The sequence below is a fragment of the Anguilla rostrata genome, chromosome 2 (assembly GCF_018555375.3).
Source record: "Anguilla rostrata isolate EN2019 chromosome 2, ASM1855537v3, whole genome shotgun sequence".
In the NCBI taxonomy this organism is placed as follows: Eukaryota; Metazoa; Chordata; class Actinopteri; order Anguilliformes; family Anguillidae; genus Anguilla; species Anguilla rostrata.
The window spans coordinates 56,604,051-56,616,265 of record NC_057934.1 but is presented as its reverse complement, the minus strand read 5'-3'; the positions used below and the strand labels follow the sequence as shown (position 1 = coordinate 56,616,265).

Below are 12,215 nucleotides of genomic sequence, written 5' to 3'. Positions count from 1 at the left end.
CTTTTGTAAGCACATCAGAAGTTAGCTCCGTATGTTAAGGATTACTGTTCAGTTTTGGAATGTCAATTGATTTTGTTCAGGGTGCTAACTCGCGACCAGTTTAAACTTGTTCCGCAACATGATTGTGGTCAGAATTGGGGTTGACATGCTCTGGGTCAGATGTTTGATACAGAAAATGGAAAGTGATGAGCCGCTTTTGAATGGCGTGCTCCCCGCACGGTTTCGCCAGTTCGTGTTTAACCTGGATGCATGGACATGTACAGGCACAGAGACCGTCAGACTTCGACAGAAACTAACTTACTGCTGTAATTGTGTTGGAATGGGGTTTTCTGGGGTGGTGGGGCCCAAAATCCCCAGCTGCACCCCTGGTTCTGGGTGCTGTTAAATTGGATCTTGAGGCTATATATCGAACAGGGGTGACATTGTGGGAAAATCTGCCAAAAGTGATCCAGGGGGTCATAGTGGGGGGAAATGAGTGACTGCTCTGAGCCCCAAGCAGAGCGAGGCTCAAGGGACTATACATTTTGCTTCTGGAAGGAAGGCCACAAGACTGCATATGCACAGGGCCCAGAATTTTGGGGTACACCCCTGAAAGTACTACACCCTTGAAAGTGCTGCACCCCTGACCCTGAGAGTTTCACACCCCTTGAGAGTCCCCTACACCCCTGAGAGTGAGCAACACCCCTGAGGGTGCTATACCCCTGAAAGTGCTATGCCTCTAAGAGAGTGCTATACCCCTGAAGGTTCTACGCCCCTAAGAGAGTGCTATACCCCTGAGAGGGAGCAACATCCCTGAGGGTGCTACCCCCCTGAGAGTCCACTACTCCCCTGAGAGAGTGCTGTACCCCTGAGGGTGAGCGCTCTGTATATATATATATATATATATATATATATTGAGTACAGGTTGCGTGTGCCTTAGGGCCAACCGAAAAAAAAGATTAAATGTAAAATCAGAAACGATTTATGTTTAGATCTTACTGGAAGCTTATGATGCCATTTTCAAGATCAATGCAAATGGGCTTTTTCTTGTTCTAGGAATGGTAATAATATTCATCTCAAAAAAGGCTTTCTGTGGGCTCTGTTGTGTAAACTTCCCCTTGTGGCCAACAGAGGGCAGTGTTGCCATAAAAGTGCCATAGCTCCTTAAACTGATTTCTTCCTTGTATGCATGTGCTTGTGTGTGCATGTGTATGTGCCTGTGTGTATATTTCTTACTAGACCCCCCACCAACCCCCGTTAAATGTTTTCCATTTCAAAGATATATTGCCTGATCAGGGTCCCCCCTCTGTCTCTCTCTCTATTAAATATTATATATTTATATATATATATATATATATATATATATATATATATATATATTGCTGCTATTGCTGCAGTATTATCAGCAGTGCTAGCAATGCTAGCAGTAGCAGCAGTACTAGCTGTAGTAGTAGTGCTAGCAGTAATAGCAGTAGCAGTGGTAGTAGCAGTGCTAGCAGTAGCAGCAGTCCTAGCAGTAGTAGTAGTGCTAGCAGTAGCAGTACTAGCAGTAGTAATGGTCTTGTTGTGAAACTGTCTGTCAGGATTGCTCATAATGATTGTGGTGTTCCAACCCACAATCATTAACATTTCTGAGTTTTCCTTGAAAGTTAAAACTGCCTAGCAGCTACATTGGCATCGTTGCCTTTTAATTTACAAACATATAATTATTTATTTTTGTTAGCTCTGTTGTTATTTTTATTTATTCCTAAACATATTATATTTGCAGCACTAAATTTGTATGGCCTTTTGAATTTAAAATGAAAAAGACAGGGGGTAAATGGGAGGGAGGGAGAGATTGAGAGAAAGAAAGAAAGACACAATAGGAAGACACAAACAAACCTGGTGTACAAACAGGAAAAGATGTGATCACTGCGAGACAGAAATATAACTCTCGCTTTGGCAACACAGTGCATGTCATACCAATAAAGCACCTTGAAACTGAACTAGAAATAGAGAGAGGGAGTGAGAAAGAGAAAGACAGAGATGGAGTGAGAGAAAGAGAAAGAGAGGGAGTGAAGGAGAGAAAAAAGATGCAGTGAGTGAGAGAAAGAAAGAGAAAGGGAGAGAGAAAAAGATGCAGTGACTGAGAGAGAATGAAAGGGAGAGAAAGAAAAAGATGCAGTGACTGAGAAAGAATGAAAGAGAGAGAAAGAGGGAGTGAATGAGAGAAAGGGAGGGAGAGATGCTGTGTGAGTTCTGTGTGAACGGCTTCCAGGGCGTTTTTCCCAGCGCTGGTGGGGCAGGCCTGTGGTGATCACTGCGCAGTAATTATACACTCCAAACCCACTACACACACGCCTTTGTTCTTCATCCCCACCCCTGTGTGTGTGTGCGTGTGTGTGTGTGTGTCTGTATGTGTGTGCATGTGTGTGAGAGAGAGTGTGTGTGAGAGCGTGTGTGAGTGTGTGTGTGAGAGTGTACGAGAGAGTGTGAGTGTGTGTGCGTGCATGTGTGTGTGAGAGAGTGTATGTGTGTGTGTGTGTGCGTGTGTGTGTGAGAGAGTGTATGTGTGTGTGTGTGTGAAAGAGTGTGTGTGTGTGTGTGAGTGAGAGAGAGTGTATGTGTGTGTGTGAGTGCATGTACGTATGCGTGTGTTAATTTCCCTGTTTTTTATATCTTAACATCTTTTATGAGCTGAAAGAATAGACTGATCCCAGATCAGCACTCCTACTCTGAGATGCCTCATGAACGCAGGCTCAGATTTTATCTGCTGTGTTCAAAAAGTCATCTTCTACGCCCCCCCCCCCCCCCCCCCCGTTCTCGCTAAACCCCCAACCCTTCCCCAGCTCTAGCTGAAAATCAAACTACGTCTTACACACCCCCACACTCCCACCCCCCCACCCCCCCACTCCCCACTCCCCACTCCCCACTCCACCTCGAAAGTGATGCCATGATGTCATGTTTGGATTTCTGGACAAAAGGTGAGGTTTATGAGAACTGGTATTGTCCATCCTGGCAACATGGGCGTGCAGCAGCAGCAGTCTCGGCACATGCCACTGATGTCATGTGACAGCCCCACCCGGATCATGTGACACATCACATATGGTAGATGTTCTTCCATTGAGGCATTGGGGGGCGGGGTTCGGGTTTTACTAGGAGCCGTTTAGAGATGTTGAGCCGGGGGTAAGAGAGAGGATATGGATGGAGATGACATCATCTCCGTTGACTGAATGACAGGAATGGAATGGGGGGGGGGGGGCAGGGGGGAGGGGGGAGGGGGAGGGTGGGGACAGTTTTGCAAGAACACTCCTAATTACAGCAAAACAAGCCCTATGTTTACACACACCACAGACACACACATGCGCTCCTGCATACACACACACACACACACATGCTCAGTGTGACAGTAAGTCCCTCCCCCAGAATGATTCCATATGACAGTAACCGGTTCCATGTGTGCTGAATCTGCTGATCTCTCGCCCGACCGGCACTGAGACCTGGGACTGAAGGACTCAACATCTCACACACAGTAACAGCTTACAGGTGAGTCTGTTTAACACAAATAGTCACAGTTGACAGTTTTACACAGGTACACAGTCACAGGTTAGTCTGTTTCACACACAGGTACAACTTACAGGTTAGTCTGACTCACACACAGGAACAGCTTACAGGTGAGTCTGTTTCACACAGGTACGCATGTCCAGTTAACCCAGTGTGCAACATTGAGGTCTGTCCTCCACCCCCTCATGTTTATCCCCCCGCCCTCGAGAATTCCCCCCCCCCCCGCATTCTCAGCCCCCCTCCACCGTTCCACCATGCATTGGTGAGGTGGTTTTGCAGCTCCACTGAAATGCGTATGTTTTCCACAACACCTTCTCTCAAAATGAGGAAGTGAGCACTTCTTACTTCCCTTCCCTGTCTGTATATTTTTTTTAATGATCAAAGAGCATCTTTGTCTAAACTCTCGCAGGTGACGGAACTTGAGTTGGTTTCTCTTTCCTGACTGCTGTGGCCAGACCCTGGTTTCCTGTGCTCACAGGAATTAAATATTTTTGCAATGTACTGTAAATGTGAACATTTAAAAAATATAGTAAATATATCTCCACAGCATTGTATTTTTATATATTGTGCTGTGTCTGGCAGTGAAGGGACTCTCAGTCGCTGCTTTTCCACAATCAGTCCATCCCGGTCCAGCCTGTAAAAGCTCCGGAAAGTTTCATTGCAACGACTTACAACGCTAACCACTTTGCCTGTATGGTGTTGGGTCTCAGGGGCACCAAAATCGCTCTAAATCCTGGAGTTTCAACAAGGGGGTCTGCAGAGGTACCGCAGGGGGTCTGCGATTACAATCTTAAACTTCCCCCCCTACCCCACCCCCTTCGATGGGGAGGTCACTGGATCAAAACTGTTCTGAAACCCCTGCTCTAAATCACCCCCATTGTAATGGCCCCCTGGTGTTAACATCAATAGCAAGTTCCCTGTGATGACCCCCTTCCTCGCTCACAGCTGTGACCCACCCCTTTACCCTGACTGCCCCAGAGGAAGAACAGCAGGATTAGAGGGAGCACAGACTTAAAAAGAATTGTGACTGAAACCCAGAACTAGAAGCGTCTGTAAAAAAGCATGTGAATGCTAGCATGCGTTAGCTCACCTGGCATTGCATAGCTGTGAAAATAAGGCTAGCATGCATTAGCTGACCTGGCATTAGCATAGCTGTGGAAAAAAGGCTAGCATGCATTAGCTGACCTGGCATTAGCATAGCTGTGGAAAAAAGGCTAGCACACATTAGCTCACCTGACATTAGCATAGCTGTGGAAATAAGTCTAGCACGCATTAGCTGACCTGTCATTAGCATAGCTGTGGAAATTAGGCTAGCACGTTAGCTCGCCTGGCATTAGCATAGCTGTGGAAATAAGGCCAGCACACATTAGCTCACCTGGCATTAGAACAAAAATGGAAAGCTGTGGAAAGAAAGCTAGTGAACACGTAGTCTTGGCTCCCTCAAATCTGGCCCACCTGTGGTGTGTGCCAATGCTGCTGTTCCAGGGCAAATCAGGGGCTCTAGAGCAGAGCAGAAATACTCAAATCTGACCCTCAAGGCCAGTAGCACAGCTGGTTTTTAGCCTTCCCCTCTAATCAGGACTGGGAGCACCAGGAATTATAAACCTCAATCAGTGGCCAATCAGTGGCATTAATCGATCAATCACCTATCAGGTAGTAAAGGAAATCAACAGTACTGCTGGCCTCATGGGCCACACATCCCTGGTGTAGTCTCTCTTTTGGGCCTTATAACTGTCTGTAATTGTTTTTGTTTGTTTTGTTTTTTAACCAGATTTATTGATTTATGTTGTGGTGATCCATGCCTATTCTTTCCCATGTCATGACTCCTTCTGGGGTGTTATGAGTGTGTTCATAAATCTGTCAGTTTCAGTGCACCTGTAAGTATTACCACATGCAGAGGATCAAATCTAAATCGTATTATATCATTTTGACCTTAAGCACACAGATGATTTAACTTCATGCTTTTAGCAGATGGTCTTTTCCACAGCTTACATTAAACAGCTTTCTAATACAATCACATACAGCTGGATGTTTACTGAAGCAAATCGGGCTAAGTACTGTGCTCAATGATATGTGATGGCTGTGCCCCCCCTCCCCCTTGGGAATCAAACCTGCAAGCCCTCAGTTACAAACACAGTTCCCGACTGACTATATAGCACAGCTGATCAGCTGAAGTTGACTTGAAGCAATGGCCAGACTGATGTATTGGTTCACTTTGGGTCACTTTTGAGCCGAAACTGCAACCCCCATTGCCAAATAAATGTAATGTAATGATTCAAATATAGTGAATTCCTTTTTTGCTTTGTTGCGGTCATGATTAGATTTTTAAAAAACAAGTCTGCAAAAATCACTGTTCTGTTTTTTGGCTGCATCACGGTTTTGAGACGCTGGTTGAGCTGAGTTTCACAGCAACGCTCCTTGTACAGGGCTCTCAAAATTTTGCGCTTGTGCCCACTTGGAGGGACACTGTCCCACAGTGATTTTTTGGAAGGTCCCCCAGCATTAGAAAATGTATGATATAATTACGGCAATCGTAGCTTTCTATGTGCAAGCACCCGTCCAGAATTATTTGTTTTTCATGTTTTTTTCACCGTTTCTCATTTAAAACACGTATTAAACAATGCAGGATATGGTATGTATGAAAAGCTTACAATGTCATCTATCCAGTGTTGTATTTTATACCCAAAGATTAACAGAAATTGAACTTTCCGAAGCCTCAAATTACAATTCTTCTATGTATACCAGCAAGAGGGTTATTCTTGCTGGTATACATATCATACATCAATTTTACACTTTTTGTGTTCTTTCAACATGAGTACTATGAGTAGCACCAGACAAAATGATAGATAGATATTAAACCTTTTCGAGAGGTATTGTGAAATAGACTGAAAAAAAAATCACCCCACCAAGCCATCAGCACTCACCCCACCTCCCCTGGCTCACTACTGGGGGCGGGGGGGGCAGGGAGGGGGGCGGTTTCCAGCGGTTCAGCAACTGTGACGTTCTAGACCCGCCTGCAGTGATGTTTCCGTAAGGGCCGTGAGAGCCGCCACTCGACAGCGAATGTGGAAAAATAAGTGACGCGAAAAGGGCAAACGGAAACAGGTGAAGTTCCTGCTCCAGGTGGAAAGGCACGAACCTTCTGAATTCCATCCGCCGCGCGCTGGGTGCGTCTGAGCGTGCCTTTCCTACCCTGCTAACAACTGTGGAAACAGCTAAACAGGCTGTCCAGGCAAGTTCCCTATCTCTGACAGACCTCCAACAATGCAATGCAGGCTGAGAAAGAGTGCCTGTGTGAGTGTGTGTGTGTGTGTGTGTGTCTGTTGTGTGTGTGTGAGTGTGAGAAAGAGAGAGAGAGAGAGAGAGGGGGAGAGAGACAGATGAAAAGGCCTCACTACAATTCAGACACCTGAAAAGCAAACCTAATTTCCATTATTTCAAGTTGTTTATTTCAACATTATGTTCGTTTTAGGTTTGAGGTTCAGAAATGACTGGAAGCCAATTATGTGCCTATCCCCCTTGGCAATTCATTCCATGAGTCTCAAAAACCATACATTCCACCATGCTGAGACTCAGGATACAAGGGACAGTCAATAAAAAAATAAATAAATATATATGAACATATTTCAGCATATTTCACTGCTTTCGTTATCCAAGAGACTTGTCAAGAATGTCAATAAATTTAATACTTAATTTTGGCAGGCCTCAGGAGGCTATAGACCAAGAAAGGACCTTCTGTAGACGATGGACACTAGGTGGACACCTGTCCTGCTGGAACACAGCATAGAACAGTCCTGCAGAACCCTCAAACCGGTGCGGTCCACTGAACTAGCGCATGCTTAATGTGACTTAAGATATTGCCTGTTAGATGGGCGAAATATACACGCCTTTATTTATTTTTTCACATACCTACAGAAATCTGGCAACCCGTACAATATTAATACAATCTGGCAACCCATTTCAGTCTCCCTTATTGACCCCACCTCCCCTCCTCCCCCCAGTTTGGGGGTGGGGGGGCACTGCTATGGAGCCTTCATGCATGTTACATTCACATTCAGGCATTTGGCTGACGTTCTTCTTCTCCACAGACTCTAAGATAAGAGCGTACCGTACAGGTTTAGACAAAGAGCTGAGCTGACTCCAAGCCTTGCAGCGGAGAGCAGTTAATGGATAAACCCACAGTAAAAAAAATAAACAGATGCCTACAGTGCAAGGGGGAGATAAGCAATGTGCAGTATATGGTTTCAGATATGGCATACAGGCAGGGACAGTAAACTCCATAATAATAAATGCTCAGGGTTCAGTGTTAGCAGAGCCAAGATGCCCTTGACCGACCCTGTGCATTTTTCAAAAGTCTCTTGCTGACCTGACTGCAGTGAGGAGCTCACTCCACCCCTGGAGTATTGAGAAGCGGGACACGGTCGAGGGTGTCTCTGTAGGGAGGGAACAGTAAGGAAAGTAGTGGATAAGGAGTGCAGTGGAGTGGCCTGGCATGGGTGCATGGGCTGATAATAGATCACAAGTGTGTAAGGGCTGATAATAGATAAGAGTGTAAGGTTTGATAATTGAGGTACAGTATGTAAATTTTACAATAGATCACAGGTATGTAAGATTTCATAATAGATTGCAGGTAAGAGAGTACTGTTTCTCCAGCTCATTGCTCTTCTAGACCTCTTACTCTTGACTGCCAACAGACCAGATCATCTCCTGGTTCCAGGAAGAACAGTAGCCGGTCCTAGTGTGCCGTGTAGGACCTTGTTCTCTCATTTTAACTCCTGAATTTGCCTGGCTGGACTAACACTGCACCTCATGAACAGCTATTCCCTAGACCCTTTGAAGAATAGGTAGTTTTAGAATGTTTTTTTATTTTTTCCCCTCAGAATTCCTAGTCAGTGTTCTAGAACTCCCTTGCTTTCAGTTTCCAGTAATGATTGCTATTTGTGATTTCACACCTTAAAGGGTTGAACTCTGGCTTTGCCAAATTCAGGAATTTCTAGTTAAGGCTGTACGCAGACATTCTGAAACTGGTTGATTCATATTCAGTTAGATATTAATTGATCTCTTGTGCCATCTCACGCTGTTTTACAGTAAGGAGAACAAAAACAGAAAGGACAAATTCCTTTGGCACTGCCATGAGTCTGTTCTTCTGACAACCAACCAAATAATTTCTCTGGGCAATTAATATTTTGAGCGCACACTATCTTACTACTTAACACTACTTAACAATCTGATAAGTATTTGAAATGATCGGAGTGTGAAACTTGCCAGTGGTAAACTGCCCCAGGGGGAAAAAGGGCTAAAAATCTGAGTTCGACTTCTTAAATGGTGACAGGGATCGCACTCTGCCACAAATCTGTGGGGGTCTTTCAGCCTTGTCAAGACCCAGGAGTGGCTGATGACCCATCGCTGTGGGATTTACAGTCTGCTGTCACTGTTTGCACTTGCATAGAGCCTACTGTTCACTGGAAAAATGTGCGGTGTCATTTCAACTCTTAACAGAGTACACGTGAGCCACTACCTCGAGATTGTCACTTAGCTGACACTAATTTGATCAACGTGAACATTGACTGATTGCCCATGTTGGTCACCAAGCTACACCCTGAGCCGACCAGCAGTGTGCCACCCCCAAGCTGAAATTAAACCTATGCTTATGGGTGAATGGCGTTGCAATATGCTTATTTCTGTCTAAATCAGAGGTGGGAAACAAGGGCCGTATCTGTTTCTGGTTCTCGTGCCAACTTCTGGCCTTAATTACTTAATTAACCCCCAAAATTTAAGCATTTTAAGCCACATGATAAGCGTATGAATGACAGCTGAAGACTGTGCTGTCCCTGTATGAAACGTTTTACTGTGATAATCCACAAGTGACCCAGTATTGGTGCATACAGCCAGTTAGCTCAGCTTAATTGGTGGAAATAAAAACCAACACACTGGTCATACACACTGGGCCTCCAGGATCGGAATTGCCAACGCCTGGTCTAGATCAATCCAGTTTGTGGTGGAGCAGACCAGAACGTGTGCGCGTGCGCTGGAGCGTGGGATAAGTCCGTAATAAGATGGATATAGAGACAATTTCGCTTGGGAGCGCTAATGATCAACCATGGTTTTTCCACAGGGACCCTGTCCCATGGCGTCTTCCAGTAGTTTATCAGGACTCCCTACAGCTTAACCTGTCGGACAAAAACCGTGCCTTCGTTTCCGTTAAAGAACGGTTAAAAAAAAGGGAATTACAGAACACAAAAGCAGGCTCTGCGAAACAAGCAACAACACGCCCTTGGACTGTTTTTTTTTTTTTTTTTTTGCGCGCATATAACTTCAAAATGAGCCGATTAACCTGGGCAAAGTCTGGAGGAAAATAAAACGATCAACCAGCTCACAGACAAGTTGATCAAATAAACGATATCCGACCATTAACCCCAATGTCTGTAAAATATAATTACATGCACAGGAAGAACACATTTTGCATACTTTGATTATATCTTAATTACAACCCTACAGTACGACAACTGCAGGACTGAACAGGACTGTCAATTTAAAGATATTGTTCCGCACAATTGGCCACGGCGCACGGAATTCCACCAATCAGAGACTCGAGAGGCGGGATCAAGGGTGTTCAGGTTGTCTTTACAAGCCAAAGACAGTATTGTAGATCGGTCCCGATTCTGCCGCGCCCTTTCTTGGTGTCTGAGAGGTGACCGTACGCAGGTATACAACTGACGAGCGCGCGATCCGTCCGAAACTGGATTGTGGATTACAATATCCAGAGCAATCTGCAGTATTTATTTCGGTTCTTTTCGGAGGAGGGATGGAATAGAAGCTAAAAGGAATCGGTAAGGAAAACTTAATTTTTTGCAACTTTCACTTTTAAATAAAGAACTCTCTTATTGCTCTTCCACGCGCTGTTTCTGTTTGTTCACCAAAATCCGAACTGAAATTCTCGACAGGAAGTGTAGGACCTTGGCTTGCTACTAGTAGGACGGTTTACTCTCATTGAAAACGTGAGTTTTCAACTGAGTTTTAAGAACTACTTCGCCTACTTCCCGCGAAAGTGTCCCATTTCGTCCTGATATAACCCTGTCAATGTTTTCCAAACCTTAACTTCCAGTGCAGACTTCCTCGCGATCGTTGGGGTTCGTGGAGGCGTGCGCGCGTATGCTAGATGTGGCATCGGTCGTGTTGGCATGTGGTTATGATAACGCAACGCGGAGTTACAAACCATTCCAAGAAATCTGAGAGTGCAATGTCAAGATCTCAAGTTGTTTATCGTACAGCAACAAAGAAGTAACACATTCGGATTTAACTACATTGCCTATTGTTATTTTTTGGTGATGGCAAAATTCGCAAATCGCTTGCCAAAAGTGGATTGTATCAAGAGGGTTTTTTTATGTTCAGAAGAGTTTCATTCTGAGAAGAGGCGGCATTGACGTTTGTACCGAGGTTTCTGTATTTATGAATGTTATCTGACGGTCGACACACTGTTCATGAGACGCACCCTGTGCGCGTACGAATTGCCCTGTGAAGCGAGGCTATAAAGTTTATTATTTAGCGTTATGCGTCAACTAAGGTATGCGCTATTTCCTTTAGATCTAAAGCGGACTCTGTGCTTCGAACAAAGACACGGAAAAGCAAACATGGTATTTTAACATCAAGACGGCATGAACGACAAGTTTAAACAGTGTGGTATGGTCAAGATCCATTGACGTTTCTTGCTTTTACTTTATGTACTTTACTTTACTATAACAATGATGTATCGTACAAGCCGTCCACATTAATCTATAACTACGGAGCGCAGGTGACAAAAGCGCCAAACTCCTCTCATAAAAATGAAGGGGTTATTTTTTGTATGTAACGTTGAGCTATTTTAATACTACTGTGTTCCTAAGAAAAGCGATTCCACTGAAGAAGTAAACTCTTGGGTGCCGTACGCTGATAGCGTTGCGGAAACGTTTCGCGCTTGCTTTGGCACGGTTTCCTTTCCTCGTTGCTTTTCGGCATACTTCTCTGGACAAGTATGCTGTCCTCAGACCACGAACGTGCTATCGCGTAATAAAACAAGGACGCATTTCTTACCGCTCCCCTTTCTCACTGATCCCAGATCAGGGAGCGACCGTGAAGGGAGCGGTCATCGGCACTTTCGAGTTGCGTGGCGCTGATCGGAGATCGGCGTTACTGTGGGAACGGAGGGCGAGGGAGCGGTTTGGAATGCAACCGGAGTATCCAACAGCGAAGCTGCCTCACTATCAGTGAGAGAGTCCTGTTTTGTAAGAGGGAGAGAAAAAAAGAAAGACGACAGCCTTGCAGCTCACGATATTAAAACCTGAAAGACAAGACCTGAACACCAAGCGCACCGATACCGGCTTTCAGATAACGAGCGCTCAAGCACGCCCTCGGGAAGCCAGTGGTAACGCAGACGCCGCTGCAATGCAAAGATAGGCGACCTGCGAACAATGAATCTTCCAGCCAGTCCACATAGCGGCATAGCAGTCCAATTCAGCGCTGAACCCTAGTATATCAATGGCGCGGGTTGCCAAATTGGAGTGGAAATGCAGATCCAGGTTTTCAAAAACTCAAGGGAGGGGGGTTTCAGAGTGAAAATGTAGGCCCGTTAGTGTCAATGACAGATCTGGGGAAAAGTTGTGCCAGTTGCGAAAGCACGTATGAGAATCAATTTAAGAAGGATTTTTTTTTAGCCA

General features: G+C 45.1%; 1 protein-coding gene across 1 annotated transcript in view; it reads left to right on the top strand.

Annotated features, from left to right (window-relative positions):
- The first annotated feature begins 10,138 nt into the window (after window positions 1-10,138).
- LOC135248536 (lysophosphatidic acid receptor 2-like) overlaps window positions 10,139-12,215 on the top strand; it is a 30,582-nt gene continuing 28,505 nt past the window's right edge. Inside the window, exon 1 of the mRNA XM_064323306.1 lies at window positions 10,139-10,352. The gene's annotated coding sequence lies outside the window, so the exon portion shown is untranslated. The remainder of the gene's footprint in view (window positions 10,353-12,215) is intronic.